We start from the raw sequence: 22,028 nt of genomic DNA, 5'->3' as shown, positions 1-22,028 counted from the left end.
ATAAGCCTGAGATAAAGAAAAGATTAATTCAATAAAATAAACCTACAAATAAAATTTCCAGGTAGCAGTGCCATAAGAATATTCCAGAAATCACCAATAAAGCTAACTTTGGGAAAAGAAAGTTTAAAAAGGAAGTTATACATATGCAATGTAGGAAGCAAAAGGCACGGTTGCTGACACAGCATGAACCCACACGCCATCAAAGATTCATGTAGTTTCACTTCGGTTACAATGGGGAGTGGCCTGACAGCTCTGATGGGTCTTAGAGATTCCTTGCAATCCTATTTTACTCTTCCAAGAAGATTTCATAGTACATAATTGTTAATATTCATTGAGTGTGTTTTTGGTGATAACCCACACTGAAAACTACACCTCTTCCATGAGGAGTGTTGTGGTAGATTAGAGGCCCTGGGGGACAACAGGTGCTCATACCCAGGAGAGAAATCAGCAAGGATCAAACTCTCCACATTTGCATCCAATTAAAAATTATGTTTGTCATAATTATAACATGATGATTAAAAAATTAGGAGGGTGGGGGGAATGTAGCTAAATGGTAGAACATTTATTTGGGGTGTGTGTGAGGCACTAGGTTTCATTCCCAAGATCAGGAAGAAAGGAAGGAGGGAGGGAGGGAGGGAGGGAGGTAGGAAGGGAGGGAGGAACAGAGAGAAGGAACATAGAGGAATGGAGGAGAAAGGAAGAGACTAAATAAAAGAGGAATGAGAGAAATCAGCCTTACTGTCAAGTCTTTCTTCGTGTTTATTATTTTTATGACAGAAACACTTAAAGTTTGTTCTTGAAATGATTTTCAAAAGTGCAGTACTGAGCCACTGGCTGACCCCCATGATGCTATCAATTCTTCTGATCAAGTTGATGGTAGGAATTCCAGCCATTTGGTGCTTTCTCTTTATCCTATTTCATTCCAGTTTTGACTGTGTCTTTTTGGTGAGAAATCACCATGCTCCGTTAACTACAAAATCTCTTACGTATGAATTGCAATTCTATGTTCTCTGAAGACAGAACCAAGAAGATCCCTCATTCAAGCCTGGTATCTGGACTATAGAGTGAGTTCAAGGCCTGTCTGGGCTACTTAGGGAGACCCTGTCCCATGCAAAAGTGCTGGAGATTAAGTGCAGCAGGAGAGAAGCTTCAATGCTCTGGGTACAGTCTCCCCCTGCTAAGAACAGCTCTTCACTTCTAAAGCGGCACCCCCACTGTGAAATTCACTTACAATTTCCCCAGCAATTCATGCTTGTATACTTTTTAATGCAAACATTATAATTAGCTTGTCTGGTTTCCCCAAACATATTCCTTTTGTGATCTATTGTGATTATGTTACATCTGCTGATCACTGTGATAGCAACCAGGAGGAGCACTGGGAAACAAATTTTACACAAGAAGATGGCAGCACTCATCCACTTCCTTCTTTCCTATTGCTAATACTGTTTAGACATGTCTCAGCTTTTGAGCACATCACCTAAGTTTATTTCCCCATGATCATTTGATATTGCTTAAAGAATGTGTCTTTCACTGCTAGAGTTTACTTGGAGAGCTTGTGCCTCTGATGTCAGTCACTTCTGTGTTGTGCCTTTTTTTATGTAGCTGATTTCATCCTTTATGTGCAATCGTTTATCTGCTCATTTTCCATATATTTCAATCTCGATGTTACCTAATGCCCAATTTAACACCTCCTCTACCTTGCAGAAACAATTTGCAGTAGGTGAGAACTGTGGACCAGTGCTGCAAAACAATGGTAATATTTCACACCTTGTCTAATCTGGGTTTTAAAGGAAGATATTCTTTTGTTTACTGATTAAATGTGACACTGGTGTTTTTCTTGCTCTCTTGATCTCACTCCCCATCACTCTGTCATACAAAGAGATTTATAACTCTCTCTCTCTCTCTCTCTCTCTCTCTCTCTCTCTCTCTCTCTCTCTCTCTCTCTCTCTCCCCCTCTCTCTCTCTCTCTCTCTCTCTCATTCACTTGCTCTCAGTCTCCCTTCTCCCTTCTCCCTCCTCCCCTTTCCCTCCCCTCCCTCTCCCTCTTTCTCTTCGGATTTTTGAGGCAGAGTCTCTCTGTCTAGCCCTGGCTGTCTTGGACTCACTCTGTAGACCAGGCTGGACTGCAACTCAGAGATTCACCTCCCTCCTAAGTGCTGGGATGAAAGGTGAGATTTTTAAATCTTAAGAGAGTATCTCTTATGCTTACTAAGGCTTATATTTTTTAAAAAGCAAAATTTTCAGAGGGTATCTCTTTAATATCTACAAGAAATTGAAAGTTGTATATACATATATTATGTTAATAAAATTGAATTAAATTTAAAATTTATATAATGGGAGTTCCCAGAATTTAGCAATATTTTCAATCCTTCAATAAACCAGAAAACTATCAATTCTTTAAATATCATCTAATGAAATATTTTATTAATTAAGATCTGGAGGAAGTTAGGAGAGGGTAATAAATATGCTCTTCATAGATGTTTCATTAAGGGATTTTAAAAAAACCCCAACTTCTTGCAGTAATTTAGACCAAAGCAAGCCCAAATTATAATCCTCTACTTCCGTCTAGAGTGTGTGGACTATAGCCACTCTTTTTTCTGTCTGTTATGCGTGTCTGATCTGTCTGTCCTTAATGAAGGGCTTTGTTCTGTATTAAATAAACTGTATAAAAAACAGTATGAGAAAGGAATGGGGAGTATTTTCTTACAGAGATCTTTAACTCAAAACTAAAAGCAGATGCTATCAACTTATATACATGTTATATCCCATATTTATGGATATCTGAACCACTGGGCAATCTCTCCAGCCTCATACATTTTTAAAAATGTTCCATAAAATAAAAATTTACATTAATGTTTACATCAATTTTAAGACCTTGATTTCTTGTTGCTTTTTTTTTTTTTTTTGCTCTGCTCTATACAATGTGTTTAAGTCACTTAGAAGGCTTTCTGATTTTTCTGTGCACTTGAACAGTTAAATAGACCTGGAGTCTCTGTCCTCTGAAGTGTGTAAACACTGGAAATCCTTTCCAGGTCACCGTCTATTTACGGCATTTGGATTAGTGATGATGGGTTTTGAATTATCTTTAGCAAAACCTACAGGGTGTTAACATCTCAATTTTCTTTCAACCAGATATCTTCATGGCTTCATCACACTCAAAGATCAATGATGCATGCCAGGAAGACAGATGGATGGTGGGAGTGACCATGTGTAGGGCAGGATCAGCCTCAACCCATCCAAGAAATGCAGAACTTACAGCCTAGCTCCAGAGCTTTCAGCATGTAGGATTGGGGCTTCTGGACACTTTGGAAAATAATGGAGTTGCCACCTTTAAGAAAAGTCTTCCTTCATGCTACCCTACCGCTACCCTGCACCAGATAGGTCAGTTTCACCACAAACACCTCACTGGATCCAAAGATTTCCTGTTCCTTGCAGAAGGTTCCAGTTTTCCTGTTGGGTAAGCTTTCAGGAAAAGGAGGAATGGGAAGAAGGCCAGGGGAAAGAAATTGGCCAGCAGGAACACTACGGAGCCAGAGATCCTGGCATGATCCCTGGCCTTTAACCACTAGACCCAAGTTGCATGCCTTTTTGCCCCCAACATTGACAATGTTTTCAAAATCAAACAGACGTCCTTGCTCCTGCCACAAGCCCTTGTTTATGGGGGCCACCAACAATATCAAAGAAGCTGTCGGGAACAACCAAGAGTCTCCCTGGCATCAGAACGGATTATTGTAGAGCTTTGATGATAGAAATTGAATTTTATATCATGCATGTATATCAAAATGAGAGAGAGAGAGAGAGAGAGAGAGAGAGAGAGAGAGAGAGAGAGAGAGAGAGAGAGAGAGAGAGAGGATCAAAAATGGACCTAAGCAAGGTAGAAAGACATAGGACAAATGACTCTGGAACAAATATGCTCCACATGAAGAAAAGGCAAGTAGAGCCAAGCAGGATTGAAGAATCTTTGGGGATGGAGAGTGAAGACAAAATTCATTATGGAGTGTTTCTCAACTTCTAGACAACTGAAACCTTTAAAATAAAAACTTGGAGAAAATGGATAGGACAAAAGGCCATGTTCATTTGTATTTTTAAGCACTATGCAATCCTTCCCTCTTGTCCAAAAAGTCTAGTATGTTGCCACTGAGCACCCCACCTTCCTCTCCATTATTACATTTAGCTTATTTCTTATCCTTGGCTTTTAAACTCTAAAAATGGCGCTGAAGAGATGGCTCAGAACGTAAGACCAGGTCCTGATCTTCCAGAACCAGGTTTTGGTTCCTAGCACCAATATGGTAGCTCACAACCCTTGCTAACTCCAGTTCCAGGAAATATGACACCTTTCTTATGGCTCCCATCAGCACCAGTCATGCACACTTATACATATGAAATAAAAATAAAATCATCATTTAAAAAAATGACAAATTATAAAAGCAAATTTAATTCCTGGCCAATGAAAGAAATATACATACATGAATACATACATGTATAAATGCATACATATACACCAAAATTTAAACATGCATATCCTTTATTACTTTATCTGTTGGCATTTGATCTATAACATTAGGACTGGGTAAAACAGGGGTATAGAATATTTAAATTATAACTACATTCTCCCTTTATTCAGCAATCATCTCAGAACTGCAATGTAGCATTTACATCAGAACTTCCAAGCACCATTCTCACATTAATTTCACTTCTAATTCATTCCATATATTTAACGCATATGCCTGTCTCTTTCCATAACATACCTGTTCTTCTGTTTGTTCTCATCACTTTATTAAGGACCAGCTTAAGTGACTCATTGGATTTTTAGACTATTCTACTGCTCTCATTGACAGATTCAAGAATGGTAGTATGTAGGTCAGTAACAGAGACTTGCCTAGCATACATGAGGCCCTGGGCTTAAACCCCCTGCACAGCACCATAAAAGAAAATACAGACTCTGTCTTGGAACAGAGTTTTGTCCATATTTCCTTTGCACAATATCTTAGCCTTTTAATATTGAATATTAGATGACGATGTCTAAAATATGCTGTAAGCATAATTTAAAAATTTTGGGTTAAATGTGAGAACCATTTACATTAGTGCAAAAGGAAAGATCCCTGATTCTTCAAATTCAGTAGTTTTCTTAGCGTGCTTGAAGTGAGAAAACATATTTACTAAATAGTAACTGACTTCAGACTAAACCAGAGGTCAGTCTGACCCTCAGGCATGCTCAGTACTTACAGGAACTTTCGCTAATCAGCATTGCTTGGTTTCTGAAACCATAGGTTCTATTCTGCTCCTCTTAAATCTTATTACTTTTTTCTTAAATTAGCTGTGGGCTTCTCTACCTATTCTTTCACAAGGTGCTGACATGATGGTTTCCTTCACACTGCTGTGATTCCCCTTAGATGTCCATAGGTGAACATGCTCCCCTTGCCTCCTGAGTCACTCAAGGTAATCATTAATGTGGGTGGATCCAGAGATCTACTTCTTAAATGCAGGTGGATCCCAGATATCTACTTTCTGAATGTGGGTGGATCCAGAGGTCTACTTCTTCTCTTGTGGATGACAAGTCTACAGGCCTGTAGAAGTAAACTTTCTTCAGATGAAAGGGTGAAGCATTCACCTATTGTGTGAAGTATTATGTACACTGTATATGCTTATATATTATTATATCCTTACCAAGTGATCCTTAGACAAAAAGATCTAGTCAGTCATATTCTACTACCTAAGCCTATATTCAGGTTTCCCTCATACTCCTTTCACAAAAGGCCACCCTTCTGTTTAACAATTCCCCCCCCACACACACACACACTCTAAAATCACTGAGTAGTAACAAATTGAATGTGTAATCATTGGCATTTTATACAAATGGTACCAGAATTGTGGGAAGTTCTTCCCCTATTGCCATAGAGTACCAGAGAAATAAGTTTCCCCTCTTGAGATTCTTAGTCTCGTTAATAAAGGAATTAAAGAATGGACAAAAAGAATCTCAAGGACAATTTTATTTGAATTTAAAAGAAAAACCCTTAAGGCAAGCTGTAAATCTTAGCAGCTTCCTTAAGGAGGAGAACAGAGGAGGGAAGGAACAAAACTATGTCTTATGAGTTACTGGCATCCAGGTCTACTACCTGGAAGAAAGCAGTCCCATGGTGGGCACTTGGGTGGAGACTGCTTTAAAGAAAGATTAAGGAAACCCAAAGTATGAGAAAAGGTGTGCATAGGTTCTAGCCAGCATCTGAAAGAAACAGACAGAAAAAAGAAAAAGGAAAAGTTGTACTACTCAAAAGAGAGGAAAGACTTAGTTGAAATTCATTTCTGGGAGTGGGGAGGAATTCTGGAAAGGAAACTGCAGTATCTCCTTAAAGAAATAATTTTTCCAACTTGCAATCCCACCAGCAATACCAGCAATGGAGGAGTGTTCTTTTTTACATCCTCACCAGCATCTACTGTCACTTGAGTTTTGGATCTTAGACATTCTGACTGTTGTGAGGTAGAATCTCAGGGTCATTTTGATTTGTTTTGTCCTGATGACAGTGTCCTTTTCTTTTCTTTTTTTTTATAAGATTTATTTTATTTTTTCCATGTATATAAGTACACTGTTGCTGTCTTCAGACACACCTGAAGGGAACATCGGATCCCATTATGGATGGTTGTGAGCCACCATGTGGTTGCTGGGAACTGAACTCGGGACCTGTGGAAGAGCAGTCGGTGCTCTTAACCGCTGAGCCATCTCTCCAGCCCCGACAGTGTCCTTTTCGTTACAGGAGCTTTTCAATTTTATGAAATCCCAGTTGTCTATAATAGATCTTAGAGCCTAAGCCAATGGTGTTCTGTTCAGAAAAATTTCCCCTATGCCAATGTGTTTGAGGTTCTTTCCCACTTTCTCTTCTGTTAGATTCAGTGTATCTGGTTTTATGTGGAAGTGCTTGATGCACTTGGACTTGAGCTTTATACAAGGAGATAATAATGGATCAATTTGCATTCTTCTACATGCTGACTACCACTTGAGCTAGCATCATTTGCTGACTATGCTGTCTTTTCTTCCACTGGATGGTTTTGGGGTTTTGGCTTCTTTGTCAAAGCTCAAGTGACAGATGTGTGAAGGTTTGATTCTAGGTCTTCAATTCTATTCCATTGATATACCTGTCTGTCTCTGTACTAATACCATCCTGCTTTCAACCACTCTGTAAATCAGTCTGGCAGTTCCTCAGGAAATTGGACATTTCCTGAGGACCCAGCTATACCACTCCTGGGCATACACTCAAAAGAGGCTCCAACATATAACAAGGACACATGCTCCACTGTGTTCATAGCAACTTTATTTATAATAGCCAAAAGCTGGAAACATCCCAGATGTCCCTCAACAGAGGAATGAATACATAAAATGTTGTACATTTACACAACAGTGTTCTACTCAGCTATTAAAAACAATGACTTCATGAAATTCACAGGCAAATGGATGGAACTAGAAAATATTATCCTGAGTGATGTAACCCAGTCACAAATGAACGCACATTGTATGTACTCACTAATAAGTTGATATTAGGAAAAAAGCTCAAAATATCCACCATAGAACTCACAGACTGTATGAAGCTGAAGAAGAAAGAAGACCAAAGTGTGGATGCTTTATTCCTACTTCGAAGGAAGAACAAAATAATCACGGGAGGCAGAGGGAGGAATAGACTTGGGAGAGATAGGGAGGGGGAGGGAAAAAGGGGGCCGGATCAGGCATAGAAGGAAACCAGAGGTGGGGGAGTGCAGAGGATCAGGAATTTGAATGGAGATGTGTAACAGTGAGGTATGGGGAACTAGAGGAGCAAGAGGCTCCCAGAACCCAGTGGAGATGACATTAGCTGAAATACTCAACAAATGTGAGTGAGAACCTGAAGAGACCATATCCAGAGCTTAGGCATGGCCTCCACTTGAAGGGGGGGGGGCTATCCACCCAACTCAAAAATATTAACCTGGAATTTCTCCGGTCTAAAGGAAATGCAGGGACAAATAATGGAGCAGAGACTGAAGGAAAGGCCATCTAGAGACTGCCCCGTCTGCAGACACCAAACCCAAAAACTATTGCTGATGCCAAGAAGCACTTGCTGACAGGAGCCTGGTATGGCTGTCCCCTGAGAGGCTTGCCAGAGCCTGGCCAATACAGATGCTGATGCTCACAGCCAACCATTGGACTGAATACAGGGACCCCAATGGAGAAGTTAGGGGAAGGACTGAAGAAGCAGAAGGGGTTTGCAAACCCATAGGAACATTATCAACCAACCAGACACCCCCCATTACTCCCCTTTCCCTGAGCTTGCAGGGACTAAACCACCAACCAAGGAATACGCATGGAGGAACCCATGAATCCAGCTGGATATGTAGCAGTAGATGGTCTTGTCTGTCATCAGTGGGAGAGGAAGCCCTTAGTCCTGTGGAAACTCCATGCCAAACATAGGGAAATGCTAGGGTGGTGAAGCCGGAGTGGCTGGGCGGGTGAGGGAGTTCCCTCATAGAAGCAGAGGTAAGGGGGCAATGGGCTAGGGGGATTGCCAAGGGGAAGCTGGGAACGGGGATATCATTTGAAATGTAAATAAATAAAATAACCAATAAAAAAGAAAGAATTATTCCTGAGCATGGCTTAATGTGAACCACCACCCTTCCTAGTGCATTCCCTTGGTCAGATAATGGATTTAGTCCAACTAGCATGTGAGGTTTTCACTGAGCTTCACTGATGTTTTCTTTTAATGAGCCTAAACCAAAAAAGCATGTCACATTTGCATTTCATACGGTCCTTACCAAGCCCTGTGAATAATCTCAGGCTTACAAATGAGGGTTCATAGGTCCAAGAGATAGCCTTAAGCCAGCCCAGCCACAAATGGTCTGCATGATGGCTAATGTTATGTTTTAAGTTTAAATTACTATGCTTAAGAGATTTAGAAAACAAAAATCCCTCCAACCTGTAAGCCCTACTTGCCCAAGAACAAATAACTACTTAGAATGCTGGGAACTGTTGTTCATACAAGATAACAAGTCATGCATTTTACTTCTTTAAATAAGCTAGGTTGTGCCAACTGCACAGGATGTGCTTGATGACAGTAGGCAGAAGGTACCTGGAGATGTATACTTACCCATGACTGGACAAAGATGGAAAATATGTAGCTTCATAGGTCTTGGCTGTATTAGCCTCTGTCTAGTATAATTCAGCACCATACTCTGTGAATCTCATGTATGGACCTGGCCAATATCAATAGTCCTGGCAAAGCTGGCTTCAAATTTGGCTCAAAAATGGTGGTAGTGTTCTTGTGCTTGCCCAGTGGGATTAACAGCGCCTTTAAGATCTGGCTTTAGAGGACCTGAAAGCTGGGGCTCAGGCACCTCCCCTCTCCTGGCCTTACATAGTGATTAAGGACATTTTTGAGACAGCTGGAGAAGCAGTTGTGGCTGTGACTCAGACCACGGCAAGTCATCTTGGAGTCCACAAATGAGCACTTTACAAAGACTATTCTAGGAAACTAATTTTTAAGCACAATAGGAAATGTTCAAGCTTGCTTGAAAATTAAATACATCTAAAGCAATACTAGATAACACTCAGACAGTCAGTACTGAAAAGATGAGTACACTGGCCTCCCTTTGTGTGGTAGATGACCCCAGGAGTGCTCCAGGCCCTGTCAATAGCATGCTAGCAACCTTGCGAAGAAGCAATGGGGATGTGCATAATAAAGAACTGTTCAAAGGCTATTAAAATATTACACAGCAGGTTCAATTCTAGCATTTCATCTAAAATGGCCAGAGATTTATGAACCATGTGGTTTCTTTTAACAAGATCTATAATAAGAAAAAGATAAAAATAAATTTAACATAAAAATATTTGGAGGTAAAAAAGAATCCTACAGGAGACAGAAATATTAGAAGAAATTCTCACAAATTGCATTGGCTAATCCTGGATAGAGTCTGGGTTGATAGATTTGTCATCTTGCAGTTACTGTATAAAATTCATAAGCTTAATAAGAAAAAGGTTTATTTAGTCTAGCAATGACAGGTGTACTGTCCATAGTTAGTTGACTGTTATGGTTAATCCATCAGGATAAGCATGTACTGGTAGAAAGAGATCACCTCATTAGGGTTGGGAAGTGAGGGAGATTCATGAGTGTTCCACAGTTCTTATTGATGGAATGCCTTGGTGACTTTAAATTTCCTATTAGTTAGGTCTCACCTCTTAAATGTGTCCATGACCTTCCTGTAGCATCAAGCCAAGAAAACAAACTGTCACAAAGGAGTCTCTGCGGGGCATTCAAGACCCAAACTATAGTAATTGATAGATATTTTCATAGTTACACATGACATTTGATCTTCAAGTCAGTCAGGCCCTGCCTGGCTTGCTTAAGGCTATAAAAAAAAGCAAAAAGCCCATGGCATTGTAAACACTCTGCAAGGCAATGAGGTGCCCTTTCTGAGAAGCCTGGTGAAAACTGATAGAGAACAGGGCAGAGCAGAACAGAAGTATAGACCACATAAGAAGGGGTTCAGTGGGGTTGGGGATTTAGCTCAGTGGTAGAGCGCTTGCAAGGCCCTGGGTTCAGTCCTCAGCTCTGGAAAAAAAAGAAGAAGAAGAAGAAGAAGGGGTTCAGCATCATTTGTCTTTTGGAAAATGCTAATTAAAACAACAACAAATTGCATGTCTCATTGATTAGAGCTAATGTCCAGGATACTGACTAAATCAATTGTTGTTAAGGATACTAAGAAATCACATCCCTTGCTGGTGGGATGCAAAATGGAGCAGCCAGTTAAAACTGTCAAGCAGTTTGCATGAGGGTGCATGCTAAAATACTGATTTAGGGCCTGCTTGCTTTATCTATATAATGTTAGATTCCAGCAGGTCCTTCCCCTCGAATAAATAATGACAGGCACCCTGTTGAGGACTGAGGCTTGGAATCGCTAACCAACAGAGTTCCAGATTGCTAGAATTGACATCTTGCTTCAACTCTAGAGACCACAGACAGAGGGAAATTAGTTAAAGCTCTAGGTTGCTGTTGTGTATGATGCCGTGGTGAGGAATGTGTGAAACTGATGTGCAATGATTTAGATCAGAGAACTTTAAAGATTAAACTACCCTGAGTGATTGTAAAAATGAGTGGAAGAGTTAAGGCTGATGGCAAAATCATTGGTGAGAGGCTCAGTATTCTGCATGGTAATACTCTAAATGTTGTATTTGTAATATTATATTCCAGTGAATTACAAGCTAGCTATATATGAAATTACTAAATTCGTGAACATTGTTATTAAGAAGTTGTTAAGGAGGGAGCTGTAGCAAGGTTTTTCTCTTTAATTTTGCCTCATTTTATGTTGCGTGAGTATTTTGCCTGGATGCATGTCTGTGGAACATATATGTTGTTTGCTGCCCTTGGAGGCCAGTAAAGGACATAGCGTCCTTAGAAACTATAGTTACAGACAATTGTTAGCTGCCCTGTGGGTGTTAGGATTTGAACCAAGGCCATCTAGAAGATCAAAAGACAACGTAAGAAATGAGGTGAGGCTAAAATGAGCCACGGACAATAGATTGGATTTGGAGATGTCAGGGTCAAGTCATACTCAGCTCCATATAGGTTGATGGCATGAAAGAGTGATAGCTTTGTGGGCACATAGCTAGTGTTGTGCACAATTGAGCTTCCTTGCTTTTTCAGGAAAGAGTCTAGAAACAGCACATATAGCACCCAGACTTTGGTTTGGGGTACTATTCTCCATCTTATAGGACTAGAGTTCCTTGGAGAATGGTTGCCTTGGAGACTGATAATGGGAAGTATATAAGGTAAAGCTAGAGCATCATATTGTGGTAAAGTCAAGTAAGTACACAAATACATGTAATAAATAAATACTACACAATGATTTTTTTTTGTAGGTAGAAAAATAATCCTTATTGCAGCCACTAATTCAAGTTGGTTCCAATACCATTAACCGGGAGGTACAATTGGCTCCCACAGTCCGCACTCCTCATGAAGCTGTCAGCTGAAAGCCTATGCTGTTTTCATCTGTATGCCCGACCCACCTCACCAGCTTTAAACTGAAATGAGTACAGCTTCTTCCTTGGGTTCAGTTAATATGCTAGACTGGCTTAAAGAATTCCATTTTTTATAAAGAATTCTGCAGAGGGTGCATAGGATGAGATAAATGAAAAAGGGTAAACTCTTTATTTTGTTTTTTTATTGGTGGTGTTGTGTGTGTGGGGGGGTGATGAGTTTTTGTTTTAATTTTATTTTTGTTCTACATTGATGAGGATGAAAGCAGGGACCTTGTGCATGCTGCTCATTCAATCACTGAGCTTCATCCTCGTATCTCCTGGATTCTTATGGAGACTTGACTGTATATGCATATCTGGTGACATCACCAGCTTTGGGTGGTAATTTAACCTTCAGCCTCTCTCCTCAGAGATTAGTGAGGAGAACTAATGTCTTAATTTCACAATATCAAACCTTGAGAATGAGTCAGGGAAAAAACGAGGCAAAACCAATGCCAAAGGAAGATAAATTGGGGTGAGATAAGCCACTGTCTGGTGGCCTCCTTCAACACCTTCAGTGTACAACTGAATAAAAATTGCTAAATGAAACTTTTAACTTTCATGACTTTGAAGAAATTACAAAATAGTATAAACTCACATGACAAATCTAATGTAAGAAGTTTAATTTAAAATGTTTATCTTTGTTCTTTAACACTCTACATACTGTAATAGCATTTTATAACAGGGATTGGTTGTTAAGGAGTGATTTTTCTTTCTTTTTAAATTTTACTTGCTTTTATGTGCATGGATGTTTCTACAAATGTGTCTGTGCATCTGACCTTGATGCCCTTGGAGTCCAGAAGAGGTCATGGTATCCTTGGGAAGTACAGTTATAGACAATTGTTAGCTGTTGTGTGGGTGCTTGGATTGGAACCTAAGCCCTCTGGAACAGCAGCCAGTGTTTTTAACCACTGAGCTATCTCTCCAGACGCAAAGATTTTCTTTTAAAAGTAAAATATTCTCTTATTGTCTGTCAGTAGTAGTAACTACAATCATAATGCCAATGGGCTTTGTACAGGCAAGAAGACAACCTGAAAATCTTTATTGTCCTTTCCTTGAGACGTGTTTTTATACAATGTAGCTGTAGTAATGCTCCTAGAGTGTGCTCAGAAGGAATGAATTGCTTTTGGCAAGTTACTGTATCAAGTTTTTTATAAGCAAGAAGGAAGATGAGAAACAGCCTTCAGAAAGGCATCAAGAGTCAAAGAAGGTGTGTCTGAGTGCTAGAGTACTTACTTTTCCTCTACCCTTGGTTTGATTCACAGTATATACATATTTTTTTTCAGAAAAAATGTATATATTCTGAAAAAAGAGGAAACTAGTTCATACAGTTTCAGCAAAGAGGTTCTGAAAGCTTGTTTTGACAGAATGGGGGTTCTGAGAGCATCCAGACATAAGATCAAAACGCCCACAAGACTAAGATGAGAGGAAAGATGCCTCCCTTGTGAAACTCAGCCAACTCTCCTTTAAACAAATCCAGCAGTTACTTTGTAAAGATTTTTTTGAATTTGGTGTCTAGAGTATTTGCACCATGAACATCCAGAGCAGTGACTCATTGGTCAATATATTATTTACAACTGTGTCTGGATTGAAGACTTACAATTGTCAACAAAGACATGGGGAGTCTTCAGAAATCTTTGTTTTCTACAAATGTCTCTTACTGGGTCATCTGCTACAGTTTTCATCAGCTTAGTTGTTTCAGAAGCCATTTTAGGAGTCTCTTTTTCCTGTCAGTCAAGGCTTTCTTCCTGTCCTGATGTGCTTCTCAGGTGAATACTTTGTGTATGCTAATGATTTCCTGAGGTACACACTGTAGTTTGAGGCATCTTAGTGAAATTATGACAGAAAGATGTGCCCAGAGTGAGAGTAAGAGTTGGGCAGACAAAACATGAACCAGAAACCAAGTATGGAGCAGGCGCAATTGTACCAAGAATACTGTGTGTCTGCTGCTGTAGTTCCTGTGTGCTTCTGAACTCAGGGAGTTGGTAAAGCTTTTGTTCATTAGAGGCCAGACAAAAACATCTGCTTTCCAACAATGTTTAAAAACAAAACAAAACAAAAAAACTTCAGGCATAGATAAGCAGGGCTGAGAAAGCAGTCTTTCTGAGGATTTGAGATGATCCTAGAACAATATAGTACCCGGGACTCTACTCAGAAAAAAACAAAACAAAACAAACAAACAAACAAAAAACCCCTCACTCTCTCAGTCCCTGTAAATGTATAGATGAAGCATCTCCATCTTGAGTCCATTCTCTTGCTGTGCACTTTGTCCTCAAAGAAAAGCCTTAATACACTAGATACACAGGCAGACAACAGAGCATTAAACTACCACATGTTACATGATGTATTACAATGCTGAGACAGAATACAACTAAAGATGCATAAGTAAAAATTACTGGCCAGTGAAATGTCTTGGAGGGTAAAAGTGATTGTTGACAAGGCCCAAGACCTGAATGTGCTCCCCTAGACCCATATGATAGAAGGGTTGATAGAATGTCAGAAGGCTGTCTTCTGACTTCCTCGAAGGTCTCAATGGTACTAGCATGTTTCCTAGTCTCCTTCCCAACAATAAATCAATAAACAAACAACAAATAAGCAAATAAAGAAATGTAATTTAAAAAATTCCTAGGTCCTAACACACAGGAAAGCAAAATACACTCATTACTAAAAGTTTCCTATGAAATACTGGAGACCATGTGCCTGCTTATCTTAGGTGAGAGCAGGGTAGCACTGAGTCTGCCTCAGCTGTGTTATGCCATTGTGATTTAATGAAGGATCAGCAGGTCACACTTGCTTTAACAAAGGTTGATGACTAGGTCAGTGAAGGAAGGGAATGTACACAATATAGAAACAAGGTGTGTCAGCTAGAAGGGCTAGGAATGAACTACATGATCCAGCTTCTAATGGGTAAGTTAAGGGAAACCCTATGTGGCAGAAAGCTGCTCTCTTTTGATGGCACTGGAAAGTGGAGGTCATTGTACAACTGAGGGTTTCAACTAATCTAGTTTATAGGAAAATCAGACTAGAGATTCACATGGTGTAAAGTGTCAAGGATTTATAGCTGCTAATCTTAACCAAGGAAAGGACACACGGTGTTTCGTGAGTGACAAAAGACTTCCTTTGATCTGTGCTAACACAGACGTAGGTCATATCTCACTGCATCAATGTAGTGTTTCTCTACGTGTAGATATTTAGGACTAACAACCTGAGATTAGATAAGCTATCAGAAAGCTCCTCACTGGAGAAGACTGATTCTCCTTCAAGAATGGAAGATTTTAAGCCAAAGATCATGCTAAGAGACTCCCTAGAGTATGAGACTGAAAACGAAAAAGACTGAGGACACAGAGCACATTTAGAATTCCAGATGTTAATATCCAGGACGTGATTAACAGCCACTAAAGGTGCTGAACGTGGACTAAGAAAAAATCATTAGACAAAAGACCTGAGACAAGTCATGCAGCTTTGCCAACAACCCAGGAATATCCTAGTGAGGGTACAAGGAACTGACAGAGCTGCTGAAACAAGAGATTAGAGCTATTGCCCTACAGTCCCAGGTTGAAGGCCACAAGTGAGCTTCAGCTTCTGGGAACTTCATTTCTTCTGACCCTTTTCAAGTCCCAAGGCCATCTTCTAATAGTTCTGTGATTTTATAAGAATGTGCAAACAGTATAGTGCTGGCACAAAAAAATGAGAGACTGTTTAATAGAATCAAGTAAGAGTTCTGATATAAGATCACACACCCACAGATACCTGATTTTAGACAAAGATGCCGAAAACACACATTGGAGAAAAGATAGGATCTTTAAAAAAATGGTGCTAGTAAAACTGGATATATACAAGTAGAAAAATTAAACCTGATCCTTCTCTCTCATGCTGTATGTAAATAAATTGCACATGGATTAGAGATCTCAGTGTTATACCTGAAACCCTAACAGTCCTGGGAGGAAGAGTAGGAAGTACGATTCAGTACAGCTTTACGTAATGACATTCTGAATAGAACTCTCATTCCCTGAGGGAAAAAAGGACCATCAGTCAACAATCGAAATCACATAAAAGTAAAAGTCTTATGTACTGCAAAATATATGGGCATATTTGGACTCACTGGGTTATTTTTTTACAGAAGGAAGTTGGAGAGCACTAAGGTGGGAGTAGATCTGGGAGGAGATAAAAAGAGGTATAGTGGATGAATATGATCAAAATATGACCAGAGAATTAATAATAATAATATATATTGAAAATGTGGGAAATAACTGTCATCAGTTACATGTCTGTTTCTTCCAATACTGGAGAGTGAACCTAGGGCTTCACAAATACTAGGCAAGGACATTTATCATTGAGCTATATGTCTTAACTGGATGTGCCCTATCTCAATAGCCCAAGCTGTCTTTGATCTTGCAATCTGCCTATCTCCTAAAGAGCTTGTGTTATAGGCCTGTGCACTAGACCCAGATTAAATATCTCTTTGCCCCAGAATTCATTTATCTTTAAAGATTAAATACAGGAAGAACATGAATGGCTTCACTGTTCATCCCCAGCACCACAAAAGGAAGAAAAATCCAAAATAAAAAGCTATGTTCTATAAACAAGCAGTAAGCAAGCAGCTTTCCTGTTGATGTTGGGAAGTCCAGATGTTAGTTAATCAATGGCTATTCTATATTTGCCTCCCTTAGTAATATAACAGATGTTATGGTTTGTGTATGTTTGGCCCAGGAAATGCCACTATTAGAAGATGTGGCCTTGTTGGAGTAGATGAGGCCTTGTTGGAATAGATGTGTCACTAAGTATAGACTTTAAGACCCTCAACCCAACTGCCTGGAAGCCAGTAATCTGTTAGCAGCCTTCAGAGGAAAATGTAGAACTCTCAGCTCTTCCTGTACCATGCCTGCTTGGATGTTGCCATGCTCCTGCCTTGATGATTATGGATTGAATCTCTGAATCTGTGAGTCAGCCCCACTTAAATATTGTCCTTATAAGAGTTGCCTTGGTAATGGTGTCTATTCACAGCAGTAAAAACCTAAGGTAAGTACAATGCTTATGGACAGGAGAAAAGGAGATTCATTGAGACATATGGAATGTCTACTGTTGCAGTCAATTCCAGAAGCAATGTATATAGTTAGATGAATGTAATAAAAATTAATCTTTATTTGCTGATTCTTTTAAACTTTTAGTGCTAGGGATTGAATTTGGGCCTCAGAAATGCCAACCATACTCTCTAGACTGAACTATATAATTTCAGAACACCACCCATTCCTTTTTAAATTAACATTTTACTTGACTCATGTAACAAGCAAAGATGCTCTCAAAAGTAACTGTATATTAATTTGTTTTATTTATTTAAGTATTGTGCAGGCTTAAAAGCAAAAGGGACCACTGTGTACTCACCTAACTGGACACGTTAAAAAATAAAAATAAAAATAAAAAAAAACTTAAGAAGTCAATGCCTGATAGAAAAGAGTGGAGAAGTGTTCCCGAAGGGCCCATAGCCTGAGAAGCTGGGTCACTAGCCTGTGCTGTGGCACTATGGGGAGGTGGTAGGTTTTAAGGAGTGAGGTCTTACATCATGAGAGGTTGTTCCCAACCACTCCCCACCTCTTCACTCCCAGAGATCCACTCTTCCTCCCTTTCTTTTCAGAAAAGAGGAGGCCTCCTAGTGATATCAACTGAACACAACATAACCAGGTACAATAAGACTAGGCACAAATCTTCATATAAGGGTTGGGCAAGACAACCCATTAGGAGGAAAAGGTTCCCAAGAGTAGGTGAAAGAGTCACAGACAGCCCTATACCCACTGTTAGGAGTCCCATAAAATCACCAAACTGACAATAATAACATCCATGCAGAGGACCTAGTACAGCCCATAAAAGCTCTGTGGTTGTGTCTTTAGTCTCTGTGAGCCCCTGTGAAGCCTACTTAGTTGATTCTGTGGGCCATTGTTCTCCTGGTATCCTTTCTTCCTCTATTTTTTGGGGTTCCCTGATCTAAAAAGGAAGGGAACCAATGGAGATTTTCAATTTTGATTCTCTCTTCACCTAAAGATTGACTGTGGGTCTCTGTATCTGCTCCCATTAGCTTCTGGAGGAAGCCTCTCTGATAAGGAACTCCAACCCTAGCTGTTCTTCTCACTTCCTAGCAGCATGGTGGGTAGAGGATCTTCATCTTACCTTCTGCTACACCTTGCTTCCAAAGCAAGAGGACGAAATGGCTGTGGGCTAAATCCACTGGACCCACCCGTCAGATAAAATTAACTCCTCGTCTTTTTATATTCATTTATCTCAGGCATTTGATACAGTAACAGAAAGCTGCCATGCAACACCATAATCTTGAATCATTGGAAAGAAACTCCATCCGTCAACAATTCTCATAGATGTGCTGAATACTGTGCTGGATTCTTGCATGGACAAGGTAGGAAGTCAAACATGGCTTTTACCTTGAAGAGGCCGGTGCTGTGTTTCAGGGTTTTAATGTTTTCATAATGGAGATGATGAAAAGCACCGGCCTAGAGAGTTGTCAAAGAAGTAACAATGGAGAGATCAGGCCACCGGATTCCAGTGAATGCCAGAGAGAAAGCATCAAACACAGACAGAAGACAGGATCTATCCTGCTGCTCTACCAAGTGTTGACTGTGCACACATAAACAAGGAAGTTTAGCTTTCTGGGATGAGTACCTTCTTCACAAAGGACTGGGCCCCACTGATGAACAACAGCACAACACAGATAGCATCCTCATTCCAAAATGAATTCCTCTGGAAAAGTGATCAGCCACAGAGGTGTTCTATCTGCCTGTTTCCTCTCCAGGAGGTAAGTGAAACAAATAACAGATGACTTAGATAAAGCCTTCAGGGACAACTGTGCTCACTAACCACTGGCCTGGAGCAAGTACCTCCTTCTATTCTGTCATAACACTACGAGCCCACCTTCTGCATGACTCAATGCTCTCACAGTAACTGGACTTCGATATAGAGGAATTCATATTAGTAGTTAGCTTTCAAAATTAAGACTTCTCTCAGTGGTACTAGACTCCAAAACACAGGGAATACTTATATACACATCATATTAGTGATCTTCTCACTACTATAATGAAGTATGGTTTTTTGTATATACTTCATAAAGAATGGGTAATATTCAGGATAGTAGTTATGACCCTAGCTTCGGCTCTACAGATGCCATTGTGTCATGGTAAATGATGGCGAATATAGTATCTCATGAGTGAGCAAATGATTCCATCTTTAACACCAGATTAAAAGAAGCTTTTATAATAGCCTTCGTTACGGAGGGGAACTATTTTCTAAAGGCACTCATAAGAACATAAGGGCCTCTCCCTAGGCCCTACTTCTCAAAGACCCCATATCTCAACAGCCTAGGACCAGGGTGGTAATCACAGTGGACCTTTGGAAGCCTCAAACTGCTGGAGCCCCTGTACTTCCCATATCAGTATCCCCATTCGCTTCCAGAGTATTGCACCAGTACAAAGCAGTGCAGCACATCTATGCTACACAGCCAGTAGCGCTTCACGGCCTTTTTACTCAGAATGTCAGTCATCATGGAAAAGCCCATTCCTCCACAACAATACTCTTTTCTACTTTTTTATTAATTTCGTAGTATTTCAATACATCTGTGTCATGGCCTCAACACAAGAAAATCTCCTGCAAGGATTTTCCTAGCTCCTTGAGTGGGAAGAATTTGGAAAAACATAACAAACAAACAAAAATGTTGTGGATGGTTTTAAGGTTGGCCTTAAAAATTGCCAGTTATTTTGTCCCAATCTAAATGCTTCTTAGATCTAAATTCTATTATTAAAGTATTCACTTAGGAGGCTGAGCCAAGATCCTGAGCTCAAGGCCAATCTAGGCTGTATAATGAACTCTATATATACCACTACCCCCCCCACACACACACAAGTACACAAAACCCATACCCAATAACTAAGTATCCAATAAAAGAGGGAAACTAGAAATACAGGGTATTACTGCCTTGCTCTTAATTTTCCAAGCCTTCTTTCTTCCCGTTCAGTTTCCGCACCCAAAAGTCCATAAGCCAGTAGAAAATTCCGTTACTTTTCATGATGATTTTCCTTATTAGTGGAAGCTATTGCGTCATCAAGTGCTGCTAGCAAATGGGCCCAATTGCTCAATTATTCCACGCACTAAAACTTGATTTCCAACTATAAGTGCTTACTGAGTACCACAAGTTGCTTAGGTGCTGTGATTCAGGGAAATCCTACTCTCTGTGTTTTGTGCTTCTGGGTCCTCCTGGGTCTCAGTCTACTGCGTTCAGACAGTCAACCAACCCAGAAAGAAACAAGCACAGCTGGTTCCTGAACAGCCCTTCTGGAATCTGCATTCACCCATCTCGTAACCTTTCATGGCCTGGCAGAAATGGAAACGACAAAGCTGGGAAAGAGAACCTCTGCATGATAGCTGGCTTTTCGCAGTGACTTCGCCGAAAGGCAGGAAAAAAAACATGTAATCCTAACTCATTTGTGAGGAAGGTAAACAAATTGCCTCATTCTGTCTTTGAAAAACAGGAGCAAGCCAAAGACCCAGACTACTCAAGTACATATTCAGTATTTGCTGCTACCAGGAGTCATCCAGTTCCCCAACAATCCTTCCTAAACGTGACCTCCACAGGTCTCCATAGGGAATACTGAATTGAAATGCCTGGGTTAAGCCTACCTTTTCTGAGAGCTGTATATTTCCATCATCTGTGGCTCTCCTTAACAGGGGTATTTTAGCATGTTTTAAATTGTGGTACGGGCCTATAACTTGTCATAGAGTGCATCTAGCATCCCCAGGTTCAGAAATCAAACCAGAATTCTAGAACCAATCTATTTTGTCAATCAATTAAAATGTAACTGTATGGTACCGGGCAAATGTACCTTCTTCACATCCAGTCAGAACTGTCTCCTTTTAGCCTTCCTTATATCTCTGATTCCCGCCCTCCCCCCAACCCCGTGGATGCCCCTCATTTGCATACGTATATAATGAACGTTTTACAGTGCTTGGCTGTTTGTTGACCTTATTTACACAGGCATCTTCCCACCAATGCTTGCTAGTATTAAGAATTCTTTCACGTGCAGACATCTGAGATTCTATTGTCAGAGACTGAATACCCTCCTCCCTTCAAAAACATAAGGCGATCTACGTCAGATCTTAAAATAGAACTGCAAAGGCCCTTTGTACAACACAGCCCATATTTGGGGATTTCATTCATTCTGTTTTAGTTCAGAGATTGATTTAATCTCAATGAATGAAAATCAAACCGTGAAGATGGCGATATAAACTAGGTTTGAAAATGCTAATCTAACATTCTCAGCACCAGACCTGGGCTCTGAGCCTGAGGACACCTACCATTTCTCTCCACCAGTCTTGTGACCAATTCAAACTATTGTTTCCCCTAGTGCTCCGCAGAGAGTGTAAACGAGCTTTAGAAATAGAGGGCAGAATGAGGGCTGGGTGTAAGCGGTTTGCGTCGCCAAGGACCAGAGCCACCAAGAGCAGCGACGCCACACGAACCGCGAGAGTATCTTTAGTATTTCAGGGACTAAAAGTACCTAGTACTAGTGCGCAGGCGCAGAAACAGGCTTGCCGAAACACAGGGCGTGGCACTATAGGCGGAAGCAGCTTTGAATCATTCAATAGCCTGAAACTAGAACACACCCTCGTCAGTTCCCACATGGTCTAGCGGTTAGGATTCCTGGTTTTCACCCAGGCGGCCCGGGTTCGACTCCCGGTGTGGGAACAAAAGACCCTTTTTTCCTCTATCGCGAAAACATAGTTAAAGAATGGTTTTTGTTCATTTTGTTCACTGTATAATGCTTAATATTTCTGGTCAAGCTCACTGGTCTTTATGCTCCCATGGTCCGCTGTTGTTAGGAGATGAACAAAGTAGAAACACTATCGGTGTACAGAGGAGCTGCAACTTTGTGGGTCTGGTAGGGAGTATTTTGAAGGAGACTCACTAGGGCTGGGAAACTAAGAAAGCAGCCTTCCAGGAAAA

At 40.4% G+C, this 22,028-nt stretch overlaps 1 non-coding gene across 1 annotated transcript; it reads left to right on the top strand.

The window, feature by feature from the left end:
- Window positions 1-21,698: 21,698 nt before the first annotated feature.
- Window positions 21,699-21,770, top strand: Trnae-uuc. Its single transcript has one exon. It is a non-coding gene; the product is annotated as a tRNA-Glu (tRNA).
- The last annotated feature ends 258 nt before the right edge of the window (window positions 21,771-22,028 follow it).

The sequence above is a fragment of the Rattus rattus genome, chromosome 2 (assembly GCF_011064425.1).
Source record: "Rattus rattus isolate New Zealand chromosome 2, Rrattus_CSIRO_v1, whole genome shotgun sequence".
NCBI lineage: Eukaryota > Metazoa > Chordata > Mammalia > Rodentia > Muridae > Rattus > Rattus rattus.
This window is presented reverse-complemented; position numbering and strand designations above follow the sequence as displayed.